Below are 14,704 nucleotides of genomic sequence, written 5' to 3'. Positions count from 1 at the left end.
TAGTTTGAACTTTATTTTATAAATAAATGTGCAAAAAGATTAGACGTAACAGAAACAAACTTATAAGACCCAGTTTTATCTTTTTTTTTAAATATTTTATTCATTTATTTGACAGACAGAGATCACAAGTAGGCTGAAAGGCAGGCAGAGAGAGAGAGGAGGAAGCAGGTTCTCTGCTGAGCAGAGAGCCCGACGTGGGGCTCGATCCCAGGACCCTGGGATCATGACCTGAGCCAAAGGCAGCGGATTTAACCCACTGAGCCACCCAGGCGCCCTTAGTTTTATTTTTAATACCTTCCTTAATTCATGAAAATAAGTGGTAACTTTATATCCAGAAACATTTTAATTAGAATACAGGAAAATGGAATGTTTCCATATTGGGAAGTTTTTCTTTTCTTTCTAAAGCAATAAAAAGGTCATATACAAAAACAAAACAAAAACAAAAAAGCAAACAAAAAAAGTCATTGATTTAACTCTGTGAAAGTAGAAAATTCTTCATATAAAAAGTGCCATGAACAAGAATGAAGGCAGTTGACAAAAGGGGAAAATCACAACTCTATGGGACAAGCTAACATCCTTATATCATCCACTTGACAATGTATACTAATTACATACTACTGCCCAACAATATTCTAGCCTTAGAGGGCACAGCAATAAGTAGACACTTGCCCTCATGAATCTTCCATTCTCATTGGAAACAACAGGTAATAAGTAAGTAATGAATAACTTCAGACAGTGGTAAGTGCTATGAAGACTAAAATGCCTGGGGGTTAAAAAAGCAGCACAACAGAGGCAGTAACGTGGCAGAATGTGGAAGGTGTAAGAAGGAATATTATGTCAGGAACAGCTCCTCTAAGGAGGTAACATTTGAGCTAAAACATGAATGACAAGACAGTCAACCATGTGAAGACTGGCAGAAGAGGGATTCAGAAAATAGAGAATCACAAGTGCAAATTTCATGAGGCAAGAAAGAGGTTAGTGTGGTGGAGAAATCGCTGAAGTGTCTAGAGCATAAGGGACATGGGTGAGACTAACAAAAGATAAATTTAAAAACCTCAAGGCCCAATGATGTTGGGATGTTTAGATCTCTATAGTTAATGTGACCTTTCAAATCAATAAGGTAAATAACATCTCAAAATAAACAAGGCCAGAAACAATTGACAACTGGAAAACCATCATCTGTTAATATACACATTAAATTTCAATCTAGCTAGTAGGAAAGATAAAATTTTCTACCTTTCAAACTGACAAGCCATCAGAAATCATTATTTATATACAATGACAGTGAGGTGATAAAATGATGAAACATTAATGTTATTTATGCTAGCAAAAAGTAAGAAAAATATCAAAATAGAGTATAATTTAAATAAATTATGATACATTTTTACCATAGCAAAGTCCAAGTCCACTAAACTTTATCTTCAAAAAATATTTCATGTTTAATTATGTCTGATATTGTTGATTACACCATTTCTAATCCATTCACAAATTCTACCAGTGCTCCTCTAAAACATCCTGTCATTATTTCTACTGCCAAAAGCCCTAATCCTAGACATCATAATTTCAGGGACTACTGCAATAAATCCAATAATTACCTCTCTTACACCCTAACTCCTATTCCTTGTTTATCTTCCACACAGCAAGAAGAGTGATGTCCTCTGTGTGAATCATCATAAAACTCTAGTATCCAATGTCAACACATGGTAACTATAATACAATTTCAACTTCTTACTGTGGCCCCTTTGATCTGGTCCATGAATTATTTCAAAGACCTCACCTCCTGCCACGCTCTCACCCACTTCTCCTCCCAACAACGTTCAACATACACAACATTCTTTCTGTTTTTTTTTTTTTTTTTTTCCAACATGCCAAACTCACTCAGATCTTTGCCCTTCCTATTTCTGATTCTGGGAATGTGATTTTCTTCCTTCTAATTATTTAGAGCTCAACTCAAATGTCCCATCTTTGATGCTTCATCTTGCTATCCTAGCTAAAGTATATTCCACCTCAACATTTTTTATCATATGCATTTATTTCCTTCCCAGTGCCTATGCCTATTTAAAATTATGTATTTATTTAGTGTTTCTCTGCCTCTTCGGCAACAAAATAAAATCTCCATTAAGAGCAAAGACTTCCTACATTCCCAGCATGCAGGACAGTGCCTAGCACACAGTATCCCTAAATAAACATTTACTGAATGAAGGAAGAGTAAAAATAATTGAATATTATACAAATAACAAAATGTTAATTATATCTAACTTATTCAGTGTCAGGAAAACCGTAAGTATCATATAATATATAGGGTATAAAAGCAATTTATGCTATAATTAATATATACATAAACCTTGAAAATAGATTTAAAAAATCTATCTAGGCTTCAAATTTTATTTTTATATAGCAAAAGTAAAATTAAACTGGAAAGTTTATATCATTTCAAAGAAATAACTGAGAAATGAGAATATAAGAAGGTGAATTTACAAAATTAAAAGTTCTTTGTACACACTTATATGTGTACAGATAAATGATAGATCTGGATAAAGGTGTGTACACACACACACACACACACACACAGAAAGAAACAGGAGAGGAAAAAGGAAGAAATAGGAACATACTGATCAAAATCATCAAAATTATAAACTGAAAATATTTTTGAGAACACATTTAAAAGGTCATCTTATTTCTGTATAACACTAACATTCATTCCAATAATTTTACAAAATACTCTAAAAATAATCAGAATAAGCACATTTTCAAATTCGATCAAATCTGAAATGACAGCACCTTCAAAATGTAAATTTCCAGAAACCAGTGATTATTTTCAAAGGCTACAATGAGAAGAGGCAAAAGGAAAAAATAAATTCTCTATAAGTTCTAGCACAGGAATCACTAAAACAGCCTGTAACACAGTTATTCCTCTTAGGAGTTGTCATCTCCACGTACTAGGATCAATCAGATCCACCTGTGGAACTAGGCTGAAGACTTTTGCAAGATTGCAAAAGAAGCTTGCTTCCCATTTGGATTTCATACCTCTGAAAGAGCTACAAAAGGACTAATGTAAAAAGCAAAGTAACCAAGACTTCCATTAAAATTACATTGTCAAGATGGCATATAATGATATTTTTAAAAATGGGATCAAAGAGAAAAAACCCTGAACTTTGTTTAGTTACAGCAAAACCCCACAAATCATCATCTATACTAGCATATTGTCAAGAAAATCTGTTTTCACATAATGAGGACCAAGCCAAATGTAATCAATAGATTATTCAGAATTCACTTAAAGCATTTTTCCTGGTAGTGTTAACTCTAATAGGTTTATCATCAAGTTGGAATAATGTATGATTAATTTTAACTGTGGCACTGCTCTGTGTTTTAGCAATCCATTCAAAAATTTAAGGCTTAGGGGCGCCTGGGTGGCTCAGTGGGTTAAGTCTCTGCCTTCAGCTCAGGTCACGATTCCAAGGTCCTGGGATCGAGCCCCACATCAGGCTCTCTGCTCAGTGAGGAGCCTGCTTCCCTTCCTCTCTCTCTGCCTGCCTCTCTGCCTGCTTGTGATCTGTCTGTCAAATAAATAAATAAAAATCTTTAAAAAAATTTTTTTAAGGCTTAAACACAAGGAATCAACTACTTCACAATTAGTTGATTAAAACCAAAAAAGATTTACTGAGACTATACTCCATGGAAAGCACAAAGGTTAAAAATGACATTCTCATCTTCAAGAAAAATTTAATATAAACAGAAAGATAAATCTAGTACACGAATCTTGGCAAGTGATAAATAATGAACTAGAGTTTATCAATGGATATAGAATGAAGCATACTGATTCCAGATACACATTAAAAACAAAATAATTAAGATCTGGAAATAAGTAGGATGACATTTTGTCAAAGGAGAGGAGAGAGTGGTATTATTTTGACCCTCGGTGACAAGATATATGGTGAAGTCCTAAGCAAGAATGATTGAGTTGGGAGGCAGAATGAGAATTGAGAAATAAAGATTTATTTTGGTTTCAGACATGCTGAATCGTCATAACCTTCAGCATAGGGGGAAAAAGTGGAGCCAGAATCTCAGAGAGAAGCAAAGAAAAAGAAATATCAATTAAAAATTTTCCATTTTTTATTTTTTTTTTTACCATATAATGTATTATTTGTTTCAGTGGTACAGATCTGTGAATCATTAGTCTTACATAATTCACAGCATTCACCATAGCACATACCGTCCCCAATGTCCATCACTCAGTCATCCTATCTCTCCCACCCCCTTCCCCTCTAGCAACCCTCAGTTTGTTTCCTGAGATTAAGAGTGTCTTATGGTTTGTCTCCCTCCCCGGTCCTATCTTATTTCATTTTTCCCTCCCTACCCCGACAACCCCCAACCTTGCCTCTCAAATTCCTCACATCGGACAGATCATATAATTTTCTTTCTCTGATTGACTTATTTCACTTGGCATAACACCCTCTAGTTCCACCCACAATGTTGCAAATGTTAAGATTTCGGTTTTTTTGATGGCTGCATAGCCAATTCCATTTTTTAAAAGATTTATTTATTTATTCCAGAGAATGCAGGGAGAAATGGACAAAAATGAGTCCAAAATGGAACTAAACCCTAAAAGGAATGTGTCTAAAAATAGATAAAGAGCAATATCATTGGGATAAAAAAAAATTAGAGGCATAAAATAAAATTCTTGCCCCCTCAAATATTTTTTGAAAACTTGGGACAGAAATAATTAAGAATATAAGTATTAATTATTCAACAATAATTTTACAAACTTCAATCTCAGTGTTTGGAAGAGATTTATTTATTTAGCAAATAATGTATGGAGCACATCATAGAGAATAGGTGGTAAGGGGTTCACCAATAACTCAGTGGCTGTCTCAAAAATGCTCACAATCTAGTCAGAGTGACAAATTTATAGGTGATACATTAACAATTTACACAAAGTATTTGTGAGAACACTGTAAGGAAGGATTTATTCTAACTGCAAAGACCAGTAGCACTTCCCCTAAATTGGACATCAAGACTGGGAAAAATCCATCATGATGAAAAAGTATATCCAAACTCACAGAATAGCCAAACACAAGGCATGGAAATATAGAAATGGATGAATGTTCATAGAAATTTATAGTAATGCAAGCTGCCCATTATGGCCTCAGTTTAGATCATGTAACAGGATATTAAAAAGGGATTTTTTTGTTTGTTTGTTTTCTCTGTTTCAGTTAGGATCCAAAGCTGAGAACAACAGGTTCTAAGCACTAGAACTGAGATAGCAGATCATCTATGCAACATTTGGAAATGTGGCCAAAAATTGCTCAGGCATTGTTTGGTCCATCGTTCACATAAAAAAAAAAAAAATACACACACACACACACATATGTGTGTGTGTGTGTGTGTGTGTGTGTGTGTGTACATATATATACGTGTATATATATATATATGTGTGTGTGTGTGTGTGTGTGTATATAGGAGGAGAGGAACTTATATTGTTTGAGGAAGAAATAGAAGAGGGATTCACTCAGAGTTTACCCTATGACCATTAGAACAGGACATTTAAGGAATGACACAGGAACTGGACTTTGGCCTAAAAATAATCTATAGGCAAGAGGTTAAGTTGCCTTTAGTCTGGGGCTACTACATTACAAATGGTCAACACTTAAGAATTTGTAAAGTGAAGAACTGTATTTTCCAATGGGACAGGTTAGGACCCCTGGGAAAAGAACTAGCATTGAGCCATTTTTAAAGGAATTCTACACAGACTGCAAAGGGAACAAGATAATTCCAGAAGAGAGAGGTTTGAAGCAGACCAGAAAGTCAGAAAACTATGGATAATAGTCAAAAGAAGACAAACAAAGGAAGTATCAGTTGCAACCAAGAACTAAAATTGGGGAGTCTTTGATAAACTCAGAAGAGCAAAAGGAAGTTACATTTTCACTATACCTTTACTCTTTTACTACCAATTAGTTCTTCTCTATTTCTAACCTCAAGACTGGGAAAAATCCAGGAATAGAACAAGGAATAGGAGAAATACTATGGCAAAAGAAATTAATACAAATGTCTACTACTTGGCATGTCCCCACTCTGTTTTTTAAGGCTTCTTTGAACAAACCTGATATAAGGAAAAATTTTCACATTGGATGAGGTTTTAGAATTTTAATTACTTAGCTTCTTAAAAAAAATTTTAATTACTTAGCTTCTTAAAAAAAATTTACCTGAAAAGTAAGTGTGTTTTGAAATGCCAGGGACTGAGCAAAGAAAGAATTAAAGAGAGAATGCAAAGAACAAGAGAGAACGAGGAGGAAGAAGAGCAAGAGCAGAGAAAAAAAAAAAAAACCTGAGCAGCATGTATCAAGGGGCAGAAAAGAAATATTCTGGGTGGGATTTCAGGTACAGTGACAGGGAAGAATAAAGTAACTTTCAACTTGTATCCTGGTTGAGTTCACCTCCTAAAAAATCCATTAGGAATGATAGATGGTGAGCAAAGTAGTCGATTTTAAAAGGCTGTAATTTTTTTTTTTAAATTTATTTATTTGAGGGAGAGAGAGAGAAAGAGAGAGAGAATCTCAAGCAGACTCCCCACTGAGTGCTGAGCCAATGTGGGGCTCGATCTCACTACCCTAAGATCACAACCTGAGCCAAAATCAGGAGTCTGATGCTTAACTGACTGAGCCACCCAAAAGTCCCAAACGGCCATAATTTTGATACGATTATTGTGGAGTTTAAAATCTTTTCTATAAATATATAAGAAGTATCTTGGTTAAGGGGAAATCTAAAAAGTTAGACTTGAAGGATGAAGTTGAATTATACAGATGATAGTGGCCTATGGATAAAGAGGTGTGTGAGTGTTTGGAAAGACAGCTTCAGGCAATGGCCCAAAGAAAACAACATTTTCTAGGAACTGCAAAGCGTTGAATATTAATTAATCAATACATGCAGTTTGCAAGGAAAGAAATAAGTTTAAGGACATAAGTGGGGAGCCAGATCACATGCACAAAATTTAGATTTTATCATAAGATAAAAATGAGGTCCACTGAAGTTTTAGTAACACTCATTTTTTTATATACTGCATATCTGACATATGCAAAGCACTCTTTCACATATGTTTTATTGGTTTTCCTCACAACAACCCTGTGAGGTAGGTATAATGATTTCTTACTAACAGATTAAAAAAAAAAACAAACCCTTACAGTTCTTAAGAAATTTATACTTTATTAAATAGCTACAAAGTAGCAGTCAGGATTCCAGGCCATGCTTCAGAAAATATACTGGGAACATTGCACACACACACACACACACACACACTTCACCTACAACACACAGAAATTTCAGAGTTAAAGGCAAACTGTAAGTAATAAATGTTAACTTAGTATTAAAGATATTTGTGGCATTAAGTAGTCCTTTATACAGATTAATACTTTTAAAATTTTCAAGTAATTAAATTTATATGGGAAATACTATAAATTCATAAAAATGGCAGGAATTGGTTGGTATATAAAACAAAAATAACACTGACATAATTATATGAATTTATTATCTTCATATGACTGGCCTGAGGTTATTTGAAAAAAAGAAAAAAAAAAACAACTTCACATTTATATCTGAAGTATATAAATTCAAACTGCAAGTATTGTTCTATGGATATAAATTATGTTTGGGATATTAGAAAATAATCCCTGAATACTAAAGTTCATTAAATAAAGTAACCCAAATATGAACCATTTAGTGTAAAAGTAATTGTCCACCTAATGTTAAATTGCAAAATCAACTCATTATTCACAATAAAACATCCGAAAGTGTTTCATTTCCCTATCACATGACAAGAATCTGTTCAGACAAATTTGACAAGACAAATAGTTTTTTTGAAACCTGTTCAGGATGAATATAAATATATGCCTCTAACTGAAAAGATAAGAGTATATATTTTATAAAACTAAGAGTAATTGAGAATTTTAAAATATGGATTTAAACTCTATATGAAAATGTACATTCCTTAAAATTGGTTTTAATTAAGTAAAATCTACACCTAAAATACATTTTCTTATCTTTTATTTTCTCATCAATTTCACTATTTCTTCAGTTTGTGCTATATTTCTTTTTAAAGCCTCCAACTGAAAGCTAGGCATTGCCAGAAGATTACTACTAGAGGTCTAAGTACATATTATTAAGTATTAAAAAGTCATTTTATCTATGTATTTGCTTCATTTTTCTTATTTCAATCAAATGACTATACTAGGGAAAGATGAAAAAATACAGATTTATGATTTAATTACTCTTGATTTATATTTCTCAATTCCAAAATTATTAAAAGAATATAAATTATATAATAAGCCCAGCCACATTTCTGGTCCTCCGTAATAAGATGAAGAGCCCTCCTTGAAAAAAAGAACAATCAAATAGAGATATTAAGTATCTATAAGATACTTTATGTGATGAAGATAATTTCTAAATAAACTAAACAAATGCTCCAAATATACAGTTTAAATGAAATACCAACATTTTCCTTTATTTTTGATTATACAAGTAGTACATGTTCATTAAATTCATATAATACACAAGTATATTCAATAAAAATGCAGTTTCCATCTAATTCCCTTTTCCAAATAACATACGTTGGAAGTATATTAAAGTGTAAGATCCATATGGTTAAAAATTTAATCTATAAGTTGTTAAACTTACATCATCCACAAAAGGCATAATATGTAACAATTCTGTATATATGAAAAATATATATTCAGATATGCACAACAGGTATGAATTGTACTTTTTCATCAATTCAGTATATAAAGCATATGGTCTATCCTGTCAAATATAGTAACTTCATTTAATAAGATAAATGGGATTAAGCAATACTTACAATTACACTGTTTGTAGAAAATGCAAAAGAACCAATTATAGCATATCAAATATTACATATACTGACAAAATACCTTCTTGTTAGATATAACAAGTAGATTACATGATGTCTAAATGATATTCTTCAAAATAGTAAATTTTACTTTTTTAGTGCTTTAACTGCTGAATGAAGTATCAAGTCTAAGTAAGAGGGAAAATCTCATTAAAAAGTTAGATTTTGATAATATTTAACTGAATTCTACTTTGAAGTAAATAAAGCCTAGTTTTTTAAAAAAATACCAGATGAATAAGATATTGAGAATTTTGTTTACTCTCAAAAAAATTATTTCAAAACAGTAGGGTAGCTCCACTATAAAATTAGAGATAGTTAAAAATCTTGGTAACAAAACATACCTCTTCTTTTGACTTTAAATGACCACCCCTTGGCATTTAATTATCACAAATAATATTCTAACTAGACCAAAGTTACTTGCACCAAAATATCTTAGTTACATAATATAAGGTACAATTCTGAATACACAGAATTCTGCCCCTGAATTAAACAGAAAACAGAAAACACTTAAAGAAAGGCTCTGTGGATATAATTTCTTCCACCCACCTCATTTTACAATGTGGCCCAGAGAAGCTTTTATCTGCTTTCATTGAGAATCTATAGGCATAGAGATGTACACAAATATCATTTAAATTATGATATAATTTAAAGTTACCTAAAACAAATGACACTCTATTTCATATAATTAAGACTCTGCAAAGACTAAGAGATCCTAATTTCTTGCCATAGAAATGGCTACAGATGCACAGACACCAAAAAAGCCAGATAATGAGTCATACTATTGACCTGAAAAGCAAAACAATGAAATATAACAATCCATATCATATTGTTTAACAATAGACATAGCAGTTTCCTTATCCTATAAGGCATAAACATGCCAAATGGTTACTAAAGATGGCACTCTGATTAAAATGCTTTTACAAAAGGAAAAAGAAAATCATTAAAAAATGAAATGGGAGAGAGAGACTAAAATACACTAAGTGAAAGTTTAAATATTTACTGTTTCTTCTCTCCCAAGCTTTGTTTCAATATTTAAAAAAAATTTTTTTCTTTTCTTTAGTGCTTCTAAAACAAAGAATCAAAACTAGGTTCATTAAAAACTGGCTTTGTTGCAAAGCTTTCACCAAAGAATGAAAGTATTAAGACTAAGACATGAAACATTGTAAGCAAAGCTAATTAGGATGTTCCTGTTGAATTTTAAGTAGATTTGTTACTTTAAGAACACAGCTCTAAAATCTTAGATAATATTGGTTCAGTTATTTGAAAATATTTAAAAATAAATTGATTCTTTTAAGCTTCATTAAAAGTGAAGTATTTATAAAAGCACTTTAGTTTCATATGCTTTTAGAATAAAATAATTGCCAAGGAGTGCATCCATTTGTTTGTTATTAAATTTAGTACCAATCACAAATTAGATGACCTTAAAATAAAATTTAGAGCCAGGGAAAGCAGCACTAAGTGTAAGTGACCTCAATACATTTTTAAATGATGCTTCCCAGTTATTTGTTATTCTCTTAATGGGTTTTCCAGTCTAGGACGGGTACACAAGAAACTTACAGTCTATGTAGTACTCCTAGTCAGTTTCACTCTGCAGATGGCACAGTGGAGAAATACCTTCTGTACAGGACCATGTACAATTTCTTCTGCAGCTGTCAGCACCTAGGGGAAAGTGCGCTGTTAAACAGTTGCTGCGTTCCACCTCAGAAGTGGCTGCAATTCGGTGGTGGGTGAAGTGACTCCTGTACATATATACAGGGATGAAAAGTACTATAGAAAATGAAAATATTTAACAACAAAAGTGGCTGTCCAAAAACTGTGCCACAGCAAAACAGAATACATCATTCAGTCACAAAAGCCCTACATAGATCGGCTACCATTCATTTAAAAATTCGATGTTAAGAATGATCGAAGAAAAAAGTAGAAATACATTTTTCAATTCACAGTGTAACTATAAGTCAACGTTAAAACACATATGTTGAAAAATTAAACCCAAACATTGTATACTGATTCATAACATTATTTCTGTAGTAATTTACCTAATAAAACCAAGAAAATATATACAATAAGATTCTTCACTCTGGTCAGCAAATTTAATGCTTTTTTTTTTTTTAGATGACAATTCAATGGGGAAAAAACAAAATAGGTAAGAAGGTAAGATATCAGAATTGAAGCACAAGTGAAGCATATTAAGATAAATATCTTAAAAATGTAAGGAACCCCATTCTGAAATTCTAAGTTACTTTATATTAAAAAAACAACTATTTGAAATAACTAGTCTTCCAATAACTAGCAATGGTTAAGTTTATTTTTCATATACTGGAGCTGTAAAAGTGAACTAATATGAAACGATAACTTTTCTTCTCCAGAGTCAGAGTTATAATCTAAATGCAGTCCTACCAATGAGTTAACTAAGTGCACAATAACTTGAATTCATTAATACAGAAAATTATTACCACCCTACTCTTACTACAACACCCAAATTAAAAAATTATTTTCTGAGAAATATCACTGAATCAATCACAAGGCTGGAAGGCACTATCTTTCAAGTTTTTTTTTTTATCTCTAGGTTCAGCTATTATGTTTATACTACTCTGAAGAAGTAACAGTTTACACTACTTCAAAATATTCACTTTAGATTCGTGAAACAGACTGAAGGTGCTATGAAGCAAAGCCCAACAAATCTGATGATTAAAAAGCATCCTATCCATCAAACTCACTTGCCATAACAGAATTTATGTATTTAATTTGGCATATATTCAGTAGAGTTATAGTTGACAGTTTCCTCTCAGCTTCCTTAAATTCTCTCTAGAATAAGGCATAGTGTAAATATCACTTCCCTTAAGTGACAAGAGGTAGTAGAGGAAGAAAAAATATATAGCTTTCGTCAGTCTCTTTATTAAAAGAAGGCACTGATCAGAGATTCCTAATCTGGAGTCCAAGTATGGGATTTAGATAATCTAGGAATTCTGCAAAACAGCATGCTAAAATAAAGACATATTATATGAGCCCACAAGCACACTTTTCTAGGGCAAGTGGGCCATAAGCTTTATAGTGAGGTTCTCAAAAGGTTCTGTGACTTCCCCTCTAAAATTTAAGAATTACTGATAAGTGAAATGAAAACACCTAACTGAGTAGGCAGCAGTCATCATTTAAATTAAATGTCTAACTGAGCAGCTGTTTCTTCTTTTGTATTATCAGTAACAGATACAGGAATATTTCAACAACTAAATGAAATAATCCACATAAATACATGGTACAGTACCTGACCTATTTTTATCAGTAATATTAATAATTGTTCAAAAAAGCTATCTCAAACAACTAAAACTTCCTTATAGGGTCCCCTCTTTGTTTATTGCTACTTAACTGAATAAATACTAGTTTTATTTAGATGTGTCTTCTACTTACATTTAGCTTTATCTTCTAAAAGAAACTAATATCACAAGCTATGTATTTCTATATTATCTTAGACACAAAAATGTTAAATACATGTTTTGGAACACTCCTCTTTATTCCTACAGTCTACATTTTCCACAAAGTCACACTGGTCTGTTCTATGACATTGTACTTGCTTTGAAAAGGTTCAGATATGGAAAATATTTAGCTTTAATTGTTTATATGAAATAATTTCATTTCCTTTATCAGTATCTCCTCTCATTCTCACAATAATATACAAACAGGGGTGCCTGGGTGGCTAAGTCAGTTAAGCCTCTGCCTTCAGCTCATGTCATGATCCCAGAGTCCTGGGATAGAATCCTGAGTCTCAGGCTCCTTGCTTAGCAGGAAGTCTGCTTCTCCCTCTGCCTGCCACTCCCCACTGCCTGCGTGTGTGCTCACACACACACACACACACACACACACTCTCTCTCTGTCAAATAAATAAAATCTTAAAAAAATACAAATAAAAAATTCTAAATTTAAAGAAGCTATCAAGGGATCACATTTTCTGAAGAGGTTTCACAAACAATACACTTACTTTCATAAATCATCTTCCCTATTCCTTTCAGTGTGTCTTTCTGAAGGTAAATGATTCAATATACAATCATACATACATATCCTCTAAAAAGAATCTGAGTTATGACATCTGTAAATTAGCCATACCCTTAAAATAAGTTCACAGTATTAAGAAGAGCATTACAGAATAGTGTTTATGGAGCTCTTCAAGATTGTAGCAACTTTTAAATACCCATCAAAAATGACAAAGGAACTTTTACCATGTATTAAAGATTCTCAGTGAAGAAATGGAAAGGTTTGCTTGCGTATGTAAATTAGCAGGATACAATGCAACTATGTAGTTGGTTCCCAATTATTTCAAATTTTCTAGAGTCTTCTCACAATAGGAATTACATTTTATGTATTCAAACACTAATAAAATATATAGCAGTAAGATAAAAGGGGAAAAGCCTTTACGTAAAGGTACAGGAGTAAGAGAGAAGCATTTAGAGTACTGTAACACAAAGAGCATAGGAGTAGAATAGGCAGTACATGCAGATGTCAGTGAGGAGAAAGACAACAGGCACAGGCTCAATTAGGCTAAAGAATTTTAGAATAGTTTATTCCAAAGGGTGGCATCTTGAGAAGCATTTTACAAAAATCACTCTAGCAGCAGCATGGAAGATGAACTGAGGTGTGGATGGTTCAACTGGGATGACAACAATGGGAATATATAATTAGGAATAATAACCTATAAAAAACAAAAATGTCTTACTATGTAAAAACACTAGGAGTGTAAAAATTGTGAGATAAGTCAAAGCTATTTCTAAAGTTTGTGTATGAAAACTAGCATTCCTTCATTTTTTTACTCACTCAACAAAAAAATTGTCTTCCTAGGAGTCAGGTTCCATTTAAGACACTAAGTAAAGCACTGAACAAAGGAGCCAATAACTTGCCCTTTCAAAGATTACTTGCTAATGAAGGAGACAGATAATAAATAAACTATTAGATTATAATAAAAAGTTTGAAAAATGCTTCAAAACAAAAAAAAAAGCAAGTAATAGGAATAGACTGACAAACACACTATTTTAACAGACTAGTCAGAGAAACCCTGAGGAAGCAGCATTATGCAAACAAAGAATGGAATGACATGAATCCACAGACTCTCTGGGGTAAGAACACAAGACAATTAAGAGCAAAGTTCTGAGACAGGAACAAGTGATTAAATTTTTAACCTGGTGTCAGATCACACAGAACCTCGTAGACCATACATAAGGCCTTTGGATTGTTAAAAAAACAACAACAAAACCCCACAAAACCGAGTGTTTTGACTGGGGGAGTGATAGAACATGTTTAATCTTCTGTAAGGGCCACAAGAGCTGCTGTGGTAGATGGTAGCCAGCAAGCATGGAAATACAGCAATCCCCCCTTATCCATAGTTCCACCTTCTACAGTTTCCGTTACCCTTGGTCAACTGTTGCCCAGAAGCATATGATCCTCCTTTTAATATCATCAGAAGGTCAACAGTAGCCTAACGTTGCTCACGATGCCTGTCACTAACCTTACTTCTTGTCACACAGGTGTTTTATCATCTCACATCACAAGATAGTTGAGCTCAGTACAATAAAATATTTTGAGATAGACCACATTCATATAATTTTTATTAAGTATACCATTATAATTATGTAATTTTATTATTAGTTATTGTTTTTAATCTCTTGCTGTGTCTAATTTATAATTAAACTTTACCATAGCTGTGTATGTATGGGGAAAAGCAGTATACATAGGGTTCATTACCATCTGTGGTTTTAGGCATCTACTGGTGGTCTTGGAAGATATATCCTGGTTGGTTCAACTGTACTAGCAAAACTATGATAA

At 32.8% G+C, this 14,704-nt stretch overlaps 1 protein-coding gene across 4 annotated transcripts in view; it reads right to left on the bottom strand.

The window, feature by feature from the left end:
* The window catches only part of NOVA1 (NOVA alternative splicing regulator 1), a 147,204-nt gene that overhangs the window by 92,019 nt on the left and 40,481 nt on the right, over positions 1-14,704 (bottom strand). The window contains exon 1 of one of the 4 annotated variants that reach the window (XM_082734206.1): positions 10,454-10,541. The exons of the other annotated variants lie outside the window; for them this stretch is intronic. The gene's annotated coding sequence lies outside the window, so the exon portion shown is untranslated. Of the gene's footprint in view, positions 1-10,453; positions 10,542-14,704 lie in introns of those variants that run through there. 4 annotated transcript variants of the gene reach the window in all.

The sequence above is a fragment of the Mustela nivalis genome (genome assembly GCF_964662115.1).
Source record: "Mustela nivalis genome assembly, chromosome: 6".
In the NCBI taxonomy this organism is placed as follows: domain Eukaryota; kingdom Metazoa; phylum Chordata; class Mammalia; order Carnivora; family Mustelidae; genus Mustela; species Mustela nivalis.
This window is presented reverse-complemented; position numbering and strand designations above follow the sequence as displayed.